Below are 13675 nucleotides of genomic sequence, written 5' to 3' on the forward strand. Positions count from 1 at the left end.
ATGAAGACACGGTGTACCAAAAAGGGTTTTTTAGGAAGTGGGGGTGTTGGGAGCCGCCAGGACGAGAAAGGAAACTGCAAGGCAGCTCTTCCCCTCGAGGTTGTCCTGGGGGCCTGGTATGTCCCTTTCTTCCTTCAGTCTTACTGTTGTTGGGCTTTCTATTAATTTTTGGAAATGATAATTTATAGTAATAAGGCCTCGCTGGAAAAGTCCAAGACTCTTTGGAAATGCTTAAGATTGCTCTGGCTCAGGACACAACCATAAACATCAAGTCATAAAAGAAAAGGCCACAGGTATAGTTTGGCTGCTTGCTTAAAAGATTTTAATGTTCTAGAATAGAAAAGAGTAGAGGTATTTAGATTTAGAAGTAGATATACTGCTTTAGTTTACTTGCTCTTGGTTGAAAGGGTTTTCACTATTGCTATTTCCTTGCTGCTATTTGTTCAATTTGCAATTGTTTCCCTTTCTTTAAACAACACGGGATATTATGGGTATTTTTGTAAAATTAGAAAATGGGGTATATAGGATTTTAATAGAAGATTTATATTAACCAGCTTTACTGCCATTATTTTACTATTAATAGAGGTGTTTTGCTGCTTTAAAGGTGTTTTTGCTGTTTAATAGTTAATCTTGTAAAATGAGATTTTGTGGTTTCAGGTAAAGAAAAATATCAGATTTTTCTCATGGTACTATTTTCAGAAATGTCAAACATGTTACTGTAACCCTTCCCATGTATTGTTTTATTGTCCAAAGAATTTACACTATACCTGAGATTTATGAAACACTGTTTTTATTAGAGTGAGAATGTTAGGCCATTGAAGCAAGAAGATTATGTACGGGATATTTAAGTATAAACTCGGTAATTGGAAATGTTCTAGATGAATGCTTAGGGGAAAAACATGGGGAAAAAATTAGTGACGGAAGCACAAACCAATATCTGATGTAATATGTGGTGGCTTAAGGGAGAGGTAACATTCATTCTATAAAAACTGAGCTATCCTAAAAATAAAATAAGAGCTACCTCTTCTACGCAACGTTTGTGTGTGTGTGTCTGTCTTCTCTCGCCGACGCCATTGATCCTGAGGGTTCCCCTGGATCCTGCTGGGGCTGGACCCCGGCAGGGGCGGGGGGAGTAAACCTTAATTTACACACATGTTTAAAAAAATCACTTAAGAGGTTGAGGGATCACAGACTGGAATGTAGAATATGACTCTTAAAACAATTGTATCTTAAACATCTGCAATAATCACACTGAAGGGAGTAGGGTTGAAAGTTGCTGACCTAAGTAGCTTCAAAATGATTGAAATTTGTAAGACTAAAAACAAAGAAAAGGTACATAAGTTCTACAATCTAGTTAATAAAGGGTTTTCCCTTTGACCATCATTGTATAGGTCAATAATTTTAATAATGTTAAATAAGTAGACAGGTATTGAAGATTTAAGTAAATGGATAGTGGGTGCCAGGAATCTTACTTTTGCAGTGTGAGCTTACAGAGAAGAAGACCTGAAGTTATTATAATGTATCTGGTAATGAAGATAACAGTATAGATTCATTTTTAGTTTAGTATAAATCCAGAAGGTAGCATAAAGATGATACATATGTATTGATACACAGATTTGCAGTCTCATATGCTTTTCCTGGTTCTGTCCTGTTAGAGGACCTAGAATCAAATGGCACATGACAGTGATGAAAACACCCAGAGCTGAGATCCTGGTTTCTATGGCAACTCACTCCAGGATTCTTGCCTGGAGAATTCCATGGACAGAGGAACCTGGTGGACTACAGTCATGGGGTCACAGAGAGTCAGACAGGACTAAGTGACTAACACTTTAATCCTAAAGAATCCAGGCATCATTGAAGAAATAACTGAGGGCTGCGGTAAAGAATATACATGATGATCCTGAAGCATCTTATAATTCCAGAAAATAAAGAAGGGCCTTTTCTTTCTTTCTTTCTTTTTAAAGCACTATGATAGCAGTAGGTCAAAAGAAGCAGCAACCCATTGAAAGGGCTCCCAATGGCCAAAGCTGGGGAAAAACTTAGCAACAAGATAAATTAGCAATAGTTATAATTCAAAGTATGAAATAAGTATCCATGAACTCACAATGATCTAAAAAAAAATGAAAAAAATTAATACATGAGACCAATGCATTAATTATCCATGTAAAGGAATCTTGAATAACTTTATAACAAAACATTTGAATTGAGTCTCCTGGTAGCCCTTTCCTCTTGCTATTTTCTGCTTCTTCACAAGTTTACATTAGTTGAAATATACTACCTCAGCAGACATTTATATAAAGCAAAAATAACACTGACAATACAAAGTCCAAAATTTCTAAGATTGCTACTTGCTGGCTGTTGCTTTTTGCAGTTGTCCTCTGACATTTAATGTTTTTAAAAATTATTTCCCAAGGACACCTAATTAAAATTATTCAACTAAATTTAGGTTGAACGAATAAGCACCATCTCTCTCCAGAGGCATTTGAATTCTGTTTCACTGCAACAATGCTCTGTGGCTATTTTGAAGGGGGAAAAAAAAACAGGTAAAAACCAGTCTGTTTGTTTTGGAAACAGTAGTTAGACAATCTAGTCTTCGCTCCTGGAAGGTAAACAAGTGAAAACAAAAATTATAAACCATCCTTCTTTCACAAAGGTTACTGAGAGCTAAGTAAGATATTATATTGCTAGATTTTCCTTGCATCTAAGGTTAGGCCACCACTAGTTTTATGAAAATTTTGGGAAATGAGCTACTAAATGCCTGGCCTTGGATGGGGAAAGGTGGAGTAGTTCCAAGTGCATTTTTCTCACAAGTTTCTACTGATACGCCACGCATTGCATCTCTTTTCTAGAGCTCCTATTTCTTGATTCTCACTCATAAATTTGAGCTCTCTCCTTATGAACTAGGAGGTTCACTTTATTAACCAGCACAGTACATAACTTTATTGCCTTTATTTGCCTGTTTCATGACAATAACTACTGCTCTAATCACACTTTCTTCTTTTCCTTTCCCCTTTTCTGTTATCTCTTTAGTTCTTTGAATCTGACCCACATTCCAGGAAAGCTTGGTCTCTGGTTGGTTCTACTGTGCAACCATTTAAACACTTAGAACAAAGTTTCATTTAGCTGCTACTCTCTCCCGTTTCCAGCACTTCTAGCTGTCCTCCTGGACAACAAGCTAGTATCAGAGACACTGTTACTCAATAAAAAAATCCCGCAGTACTACCGAGTCTCAGCCTTTCAGACTCAGCATGAATTGGCTACTTGGGACTGCCACAGAACCTCTGCCACCATGTCACCAACCCTTTCCTGAGGGACCTCTTGAACTCTTTGCTTGTCTTCTGGGTGTAACATTCTATCAGCACCTGGGACTATGCCACTTTTCTGTTAGGGTCTTGTCAATTTTGGGAATAAGCTTTGTACTGGATTTATCCTTCAATATTTCACCTCCCTCTACGCAGCCAGGATCAAACTTCCAAATTCCACCTACACACCATGTAAGTATGTTATTGCATAGGAAAATCAGAAAAGGTAGAAACAAGCTTTGAAGTCTATGAAACACTCCAAAAATAAAGATTCCACACCAACACTCAAATGAAAGCAACAGATTACTTGGGTTTGAACAGTCAAATTGTTGCCACATGGGATTATATAATTGTAAGTGTATTTTTCTTATCTCACCTCATTTATTTTTCTCATTTTCTAATAAATGTATACTTTGATCAATTAACTTTGCTTACAAGAATCTCTTCTAAAAAGTAATAGATTATTATTTAACTCATAAAAGAAAAAGTTTAACTTCTGAGTTTATCTAGGAGTATATGCATATTAAGTTTTTATGGCTCTGATCCTTTTGGTAAGTTATTAATTATCTATGTAGGCAGGAAAGACATTAAAATTTAAACATATGGAAAATAACTCTCTAAAAAGACTATGTGGTGATTGAGGATTAGAACATTTTATAATGTTCTATCTAATTTTTTACACAAATGATCAAACTCTGAAACATGTTATAGGTATATTTTTCTTATACAAATGTGATTATTAGTCCTATCAAGTGACTCACTATTAAAAGGTTGGTGATCTACAAGATGTAAGTTTTCTTCTCGTGGCTTAGCTGTATTTTCAAAATTCAGTAATATTTGGTGTCTAATTTACTTCTCCATTATATATATACAAATATATAGCTCAGCTGGTAAAGATCCACCTACAATGCAGGAGACCCCAGTTCAATTTCTGGGTCAGGAAGTGCCCCTGGAGAGGGATAGGCTACCCACTCCAGGATTCTCGGGCTTCCTGGTGATTCAGACAGTAAAGAATTCTCCCACAATGCAGGAGACCTGGGTTCAATCCCTGGGTTGGGAAGATCCCATGGAGAAGGGAATGGCAACCCACTCCAGTATTCTTGCCAGGATAATCTCCATGGACAGAGGTACCTGGTGGGCTATAGTCCATGGGGTCCCAAAGAGTGGGACATGACTGAGTGACTAAGCGCGCACACACACACACACATTTCTTAAACCAGCAGAAGTGATTTTTAAAAAGCAAGGCTGGACCCTCTAAATCTTGCTTCTTTTTGCATTTACAGACTTGGAATAAGTCAGTAACAAGAAATGAAAAATCACACCTTGTGAAAAAGTTCATTCTTTTGGGATTAACAGATGATCCAGAGCTAAATGTTTTGATTTTTCTATTTCTATTTTGCATATACATACTGAGTATAAGTGGAAACTTGACAATAATCACCTTTACTCTGGTAGACTCATAGCTCAAAACACCCGTTTATTTCTTCCTTAGGGATTTCTCTTTCACAACAGTTTGTATTCCTAGATTTCTGGTCAGCATTGTAACAGGGGATAATCATTTCCTATAGTTCTTGCATGACTCAGGTGTTTTTCTTCATACTCCTTGGTTCAACAGAATTTTTCCTTTTGACTGTCATGTCCTATGATCGTTATGCTGCTATCTGTAAGCCACTGCATTACACAACAATAATGAATAGTAGAATCTGCAACCAGCTTGTCATTAGTTCCTGGCTGGCTGGGTTTCTCATTATCTTCCCAGCTGTGATCATGGGACTTCAATTGGATTTCTGTGATTCCAACATCATTGACCACTTCACCTGTGACTCTTCCCCCATGCTACTGGTCTCCTGCACAGACACAGCCTTCCTAGAGCTCATGGCATTTTTCCTGGCAGTATTCACACTCATGGTAATCTTAACATTAGTGATTCTTTCCTATGTATTCATCCTTAAAACAATTCTTTGGATCCCCTCTGCTGAGCAAGGGAAAAAGGCATTTTCCACTTGTTCCTCACAAATGATTGTTGTCTCCATGTCTTATGGAAGTTGCATTTTCATGTATGTCAAAGCTTCAGTAAAAGAAGGAGTGGCTTCGACTAAGGGTATAGCAGAGCTTCATACCTCTGCTGCCTCCAAGCTAAATTCTTTAATTTCCTCCTTAAGGAACCAGCAGATAAAGTAGCCCTTTAAGAACTTGGTCAAAAAATGCTTCTCAAATAAAATTTTACTTGTAAAGAAATGCATGATCTGAACTTTAAATGAAACCTTATAACACAATTATTAATATTCTTGTATTTCTCCGTCGACTACTATATTCAACTTTTGTTTCCTTCAGGTTTTATTCTCCATCTATTCCATTTGATCTCACTTGATTCAGCTATCTTATTAATATTTGCATACCCTGAATTTTTTCTTCTGATGAGTGATCTGATGTCACATATACTGGAATGGCAGTGAATAAAAATTCCAAAGTTTAGATTTAACAATCATTGAAGAGCTTTCTCTTTGAGCATCAATCAAGAGCTAACTACAAGTTATCATCAAGCAATTCTAAAAAATGATTTCTCCCAATACAGCAGCACAGAGTATTAAAACAATGCTTCTGTGACATAAAGTCTCCTACTTTTACTGTGTTTCTATTTATCCTTGTATCTCCTACATTTTTTACATTATTTATGCTGATCTATTCTATTTGGGGCATAGACATTATAACTTCATTGTGAAGCCCATACTTTAATATTTAATATGCTAATATGCTTTTTGGACTAAATTTCAAAGTTACTACAAATATGGAGTTGATATTTCTGTAAGACCCCAATACCTAAACATGAATCATCTTTAACTAACAACATGGGTGATTGATCCATAGCCCATTATTTTCTTTTAATTTGTTAATGGTCAGTTTAGAGCTCATCAAATACTCCAATGGAAATATCCTGGCATGCCTTTTTCTGCCTAAGATCTGATAGCATCTCTTTGACTTTTTAGATAATTAAAACATATGCTTTTCTCACCCAGATCTCAAAATTTCTGATATATTAGTGATATCTTGAAATGTTTTCCAGTGTTTTTATCATTACAGTCTTATATATTTATATATATATATATGTATGTATATGTATGTAAGTATAAATTATTTCAGAATTTTGTGGACTTTGGAGTTTGTGGATTTAAGCACATTTGCACTATTGAAACTTTTGACATAAATATTCTCCATAAGTTCTACACTAGTAAAAATAAAATTTCATTTAATATTCATCTACTCATTTATTTGCTATCTTCTTGTACAAGGAATTTATAAGCAAATGTAATAATTTCCATCAGAGCACTTTTCCTTAATAGTCATCTGAACTCTCAATACTTGAGTTTATTTTCTCACAGTTAAAAAATGAGTTATTCTAAGAAGTGTATATATAAACAGCATTGCACATAATGAATAATATGCAAAAAATTAACAATTTCTGAGAGTATGAATGTTTAAAACATCCATATGATCTTTACATTTTCTTGTCTCAATAAAAACATTTACCACATCTGCTTGTAAAAAGTGTTTTACTCAATTTGACAATAGCTTAAGGTAGAATTGGGATATATACTGGGCTCTTAGGTGTTATTTTGCTGTTGTTCAGTCTCTAAGATGTGTCCAGTTCTTTGCGACCACAAGGACTGCAGCATGCCAGGCCTTCCTGTCCAACACTTTTGCATCGTAGGTGTGAATTTTCCAGTTATTTCAGAAATACAGTTTTTCTTGTCTCTTTGCTTTATGAGACTTTTAATTTTTCCAGTTGTTTCTTGCGAGATTCTTTGTAGATGTAAATGCTTGCTTTGCATTTGTTGATATAGATGTGACTCAAGGAATTTAGTGCTCAATAAAGCGTAGACCCTTCAATGCTAGTGTTCAGAGAAACGGTGAGCTGATGTTTAACAAGCAGTTATCAGGAAAAAGATACAGTTATAGTATAAATTTTACTAATCTAATTTACAAATAATAAAACATGAAACAAACTTCATTGTAAGTTCTATATACCTAGTTCTATATATCTATTGATTTTCACAGAATGATTTCACTGACTTTTACCAAGCTGCATAATCAACCTTTGGTTGCCAATTCAACACAATTTGGCAAATGGATTTGAACCTGACACCAGCTCTCAAATTGCAATTGCAGTCAGAAATTTCAGTTCACTCAATAACTGATAGAAAAAGTTATTTTTTTTTTTCAACTGGAAATATATAGAAGACTTGAACAACCTTATCAATCAAATTGACCAAACTGGCATTTTAAAAACATTCACTCACATTAAAGAATACTTATTCTTTTCAAAGTAACACAAAACATTATCATACTAGATCCTATTCTGGGTGACAGACAAGTCTCAAGAAATTCATAAGATTCAAGTCAAACATTGTATGTTTACTGAAGACTATATAATTAACTTAGAAATCAATATGGAAAGATACCTGGAAAATCAACTATTTGTAAACTGAATAATATATTACTACGTAACCCACAGGTCAAAGAAAATCAAAGAAAATTATTAAAGTGTGGTTTAAACACAATAACATGGAATTATAGCATACCAAAACTTTGACAAATCACTGGAGACTGAGCACTTACTGGTCTGAGAGTGAGAATTATCTAAGGATTATCATTGAAAGGGGGTCCTCACTCTTCTGTAGGTGTTGCCACCACTAATCCCAACAGGTGTTCAAGCTGAGAAGCTAAGAAAGATATCCTCCTGATTCAGGCAAGAAACAGGAAGAGGAACCATTCTGAAATAATCCCCACCTATTCTTCATACAATGACCTATATTCCAAGGGAAAAGACTTTACCAAAAACATTTATGAAGGCCCTTCTAGGCTCACTAAAACACAGAGATCTAATCATAAGATCATAGAATGATACCCTCTGCTACAACTTAAAACCACGACAACAAACATCAATGTATTGCCACCAAAATAATTTCAGGGAGAAATCTTTATGATGCAAAGGCCTAAACAATAACAACTAACTGCACTTAACAAAGTTAACAACAGTGATAAGAAATCTACGTATCATATTCTCCCTGAAGTACTGAAAAGGACATAATGCCTCTGTGGTATTCTCCACAGAAACTTGTTGCTGTTGTTGTCCATCTGCTCAGTTGTGTACTACTCTGTGTTACTCCATGGATTGCAGGACACCAGACTTTATTGTCCTTCACCATCTCCTGGAGCTTGCTCAAACTCATGTCCATTGAGTCAGTGATGCCATCCAGCTATCTCATCCTCTGTTGCCCACTTCGCCTCCTGCCCTCAATTTTCCCCAGTATCAGGGTCTTTTCCAATGAGTCAACTGTTCACATCAGGTGGCCAAAGTATTGGAGCTTCAGCTTCAGCATCAGTCCTTCCAATGAATGTTTAGGATTGATTTCCTTCAGGATTGACTGGTTTGATCTCCTTGCAGTCCAAGGGACTCTCAAGAATCTTCTTCAACACCACAGTTCAAAAGCATCACTCCTGCAGTGCTCAGCCTTCTTTATGACAAAATATGGTCCACAGAAACTATACAACCTCAAAACAATTGTAAGAATGCACAAGAAAAATGGGGAGGAATTCTAAAAAATACCTGCTCAGTACTCTTCAAATATATTAAGATCATGAAAAACAAGGAAAGACAGGATTTTTTCACAAATTGGAGAAAGCAAAGGAACATGATCTCTAATTCAATGAAGGATGTAAGATTTGATCCTCAACAGGTAAAGTATATTGATAGAAAAACTGATGAAATCCAAATAAAGTATGTAATTTAATAATCATTATTGTAACAAAATTACTGGGCTCTCCACTTGGCTCTTCATAAAGGATCTGCCTGCTTATGCAGAAATGTAGGAGATGTGGGTTTGATCCCTGGGTTGGGAAGATGCTCTGGAGGAGAGCATGGCAATTCACTCCACTATTCTTGCCTGTAGAATCCCATGGACAGAGAAGCCTGGTGGGCTACCATTCATGAGGTCACAAAAAGGAGAACAGAACTGAAGTGACTTAGCACACATGCACAACAAAATTAACTAGTTTTAATAATGTTTTATGAAATTAAAAGATGCTTACTCCTTGGAAGGAGAGTTATGACCAACCTAGGTAGCATATTAAAAAGCAGAGACATTACTTTGCCAACAAAGGTCTGTCTAGTCAAGGCTATAGTTTTTCCAGTGGTCATGTATGGATGTAAAATTTGGACTGTGAAGAAAGCTGAGCACTGAAGAATTGATGCTTTTGAACTGTGGTGTTGGAGAAGACTCTTGAGAGTCCCTTGGACTGCAAGGAGACCCAACCAATCCATCCTAAAGCAGATCAATCCTGGGTGTTCATTGGAAGGACATATGTTAAAGCTGAAACTTCAGTACTTTGGCCACCTCATGCAAAAAGCTGACTTATTGGAAAAGACCCTGATGCTGGGAGGGACTGGGGGCAGGAGGAGAAGGGGGAAACAGAGGGTGAGATGGCTGGATGGCATCACTGACTCGCTGGACATGAGTTTGAGTAAAGTCCGGGAGTTGGTGATGGACAGGGAAGCCTGGATTACTTGTTCTACTGCCTTTTCTAAACTCAGCTTGCACCTGTGAAAGTTCTCAGGTCATGTACTGCTGAAGGCTAGCTTGAAGGATTTTGAGCATAACTGTGCTAGCATGTGAAATGGTTGAAATAGTATGGCAGCTTTAACATCTTTGACATTGCTCTTCTTTGGGACTGGAATGAAAAATGATCTTTTCCAGTCCTATGATCACTGCTGAGTTTTCTAATTTTCTGCCATATTGAGTTCAGCCCATTAATAGCATCATGCTTTAGGATTTGTAATAGCTCAACTGTAATTTCATCACCTTCATTAGTTTTGCTCATAGTAATACTTCCTAAGACTCACTTGCCTTCACACTCCAGGATGTCTGGCTCTAGGTGAGTGACCACATCATCATGGTTATCCCAGTCATTAAAACTTTGTGTATTTTTTATGTGTATTCTTGCCACCTCTTCTTAATTTCTTCTGGTTTTCTTAGATCATTGCCATTTCTGTCCTTTATCATGTCTATCTTTGCATGAAATATTTCCTTGACCTCTTCAATTTTCTTGAAGAGACCTCTAGTCTTTCCCATTCTTTTGTTTTTCTTTACCTTTCTGTATTGTTCATTTAAGAAGGACTTTTTTTTTTTTTCCCTCTCTCTTTGCTATTCTCTGAAACACTGCATTCAGTTGGGTATATCTTTCCCTTTTTCCCATGCTTTTCACTTCTTTTCTCAGCTGTTTGTAAAACATCCTCAGACAACCACTTCTCCTTCTTGCACTTCTTTTTCTCTGAGATGGTTTTGGTCACCTTCTATTCAATGTTAGGAACTTCTGTTCACAATTCTTCAGGCACTGTGTCTACCAGATCTAACTCTTTGAATCAGAGAGATTAGAATGAAAAGATGTTAGGGATCACTGTCCTTAGACAACTGCAAATTATATCAATAATGAGCTACCACTATGCACATATTATGACTAAACTGTAAAACATTAACAACACCAATTGCTGAAGATAATGCAGAGTAACAGGAAGTCTGATATTCTCATTCATTGCTAATGGTAACACAAAATGATGCAGTCACTTTGGAAGGAATTTCTCAGTTTCTTAAAAAGCTATGCTTATGGCTGATTCATGTAGGCAGTAACTGACACAATATTGTAAAGCAATTATTGTCCAATTAAAATTAAATAAATTTTAAAATACTATGGGAATTTCCTGAGTTCCCTGGTGACACAGTGATTAAGATTCTAGGCTTCATTACCATGACCCACATTCAGTCCCTGATGGGGAACTAAGATCCCACAAGCCAAGAGGCAAAAGAAAAAAAAAAAATCTGAATATAAATTTCCACATGATCCAGCAATTGCCCTTGCAGATACTTACCCTATTGATTTGAAAACTCACTTCCACACAAAAACTGCATGCAAATGTTTGATATAAACTTTATTTATAATTACAAAACAGAAGTATTCAAGATGTTGCTGAAAAGGTAAATGAATAAATACAGTGACAGAAAGAAATGAGCTATCAAACTGTGAAGACATAGAAGATCTATAAATCAATATTTTTAATTGAATGAAACCTGTTTGAAAAGGCAACATACTATATGATCTCAATTATGTGATATCCTAGAGAAAGGAAAACAATACATAATGCAAAAAGATCAATGCCTGCCAGGAATTATTGAGAAAAAGAGATTATATAGGTGACATGAATGGGGACTTTAAGGCAAAGAAGTTATTTTGTATAATATTGTAATGATGAATTCATGGTCCTATGCATTTGTCTAAATTCATAGAAAATTGCATTCCAAAGAGTAAGCTTTGGGCTTCCCTGGTGGCCCAGTGGTTAAAAATCCAACTGCCAATGTAGAGAACACCTATTTGATCCCTTGTAAAAAAAAATATCTCACATGCCACGAAGCAGCTAAGCCCGTACATCACAACTACTGCGCCCATGCCCTAGAGCCTGAACTACACAAAAGAATCCACCTCAATTAGATGTCTGTGCACACAACTAAGAGAGTAGTTCTCACTCATCACAACCAGAGAAAGCCCTCCTGCAGAAATGAAGACATAGCACAGGCAAAAATTATTTTTTAAAAAGAGGGGGTAAACCTTAACACAAATGTTTAAAAAAATCATTTAAGAGATTGGGGGATCACAGAATGGAATGCAGTATATGACTCCCAAAATAACTGTATTTTAAATGTCTGCAATAATCTCACTGAAGGGAGTAGGGTTCAAAGTTGCTCACCTAAGTAACTTCAAAAATGATTGAAATTTGTAAGACTGAAAACAAAGAAAAGGTACATAAGTTCTGCACTCTAGCTTATAAAGTATTTTACTATCATTGTATAGGTCAATAATTTTGATAATGTTATATAAGTACACAGGAATTGAAGAATTAAGTAAATGGATGGTGGGTGTCAGGAATCTTACTTTTGCAGTGGGAGCTTACAGAGGAGCTAGAGGAAGAAGTTATTACAGTGTACCTGGTAACAAAGATACAGTATAGAGTCATTTTTAGCTTAGTATAAATCCAGAAGATGAGATAGAGTAATATTATACATATGCATTTATACACAGGTTCATGGGCTCCTACGTTTTCCCTGGCTCTGTCCTTTAGTGTGTGACTGTGTTTGTCACTCAGTCATGTCTGACTCTTTGTGACCCTATGGACTGTAGCCCGCCAGGCTTCTCTGTCCATGGAATTCTCCAGGCAAAAATAGTGGAGTGGATTGCCATTTCCTTCTCCAGAGGAACTTCGCAACCCAGGGATCAAACCCTGGTCTCCTGCCTCTCAGGCAGATTCTTTATCATTTGAGCTACAAGGCACCTAGAATCAATGGCACTGGGACAGCAATGAACACACCCAGAGCTGGGATCCTGGTTTCTATGACAACCCACCCCAGTACTCTTGCCTGGAGAACTCCGTGGACAGAGGAGCCTGGTGGGCTACAGTCCATGGGGTCACAGAGGGTTGGACACAGCTGAGTGACCAACACTTTCTAATCCATTCTCCAGTAAACGTATTCAGGCATCACTGAAGAAATATCTAACTCAAGGGCTATGGTAAGGAATATTCAAGATGATCCTGAAGCTAATGATGGAAGATAAAGAAGTGACTTTTTAAAGCACTAAGATAGCAGTAGGTCAAAGGAAGCAGTAGCCAATTGAGAGTGCTCCCAGTGGCCAAAGCTGTAAAAAAATCTAACAACAAAATAAATTAGCATTGGCTATAATTCAAACTATTAAATAAATATTCAGGAATTCATAGTGATCTAAATAAATAATTGGACATATTAATACAGGAGAAGGAATACACAAATTACCCATGGAAAAGAATCTGAATAATTTTATAAAAAGTAAAACATTTGAATAGCACATGAAATCTACTGGTAGCACTTTCCTCTTGCTATTTTCTGCTTCTTCACAAGTTTACATTCATTGAAATATATCGCCTCAGCTAACATTTATTTCAGGAAAAGTAAAATAACATGGGTAATATGAAATCCAAAATTTCAAAGATTGCTAATTCCTTGCTGTTGTCTTTTCTTTTTTAAAAAAATTTTTAATTACTTTAATTATTTTTTATTTTTATTTTATTTTTATTTATTATTTTTTAATTATTCCCCATGAACACCTAATTTAAGTTATTCAGCTAAATTTAGGGTGAACTAATCACACCATCTGCTGGATCATCGAAAAAGCAAGAGAGTTCCAGAAAAACATACATTTCTGCTTTGTTGACTATGCCAAAGCCTTTGTGTGGATCACAATAAACTGTGGAAAATTCTGCAAGAGATGGAAATACCAGACCACCTGATCTG

General features: G+C 36.2%; 1 pseudogene; it reads left to right on the forward strand.

The window, feature by feature from the left end:
• LOC122680007 lies at positions 1-5483 on the forward strand (annotated as a pseudogene).
• Positions 5484-13675: the final 8192 nt, after the last annotated feature.

Source organism: Cervus elaphus, chromosome 22 (assembly GCF_910594005.1).
Source record: "Cervus elaphus chromosome 22, mCerEla1.1, whole genome shotgun sequence".
In the NCBI taxonomy this organism is placed as follows: domain Eukaryota; kingdom Metazoa; phylum Chordata; class Mammalia; order Artiodactyla; family Cervidae; genus Cervus; species Cervus elaphus.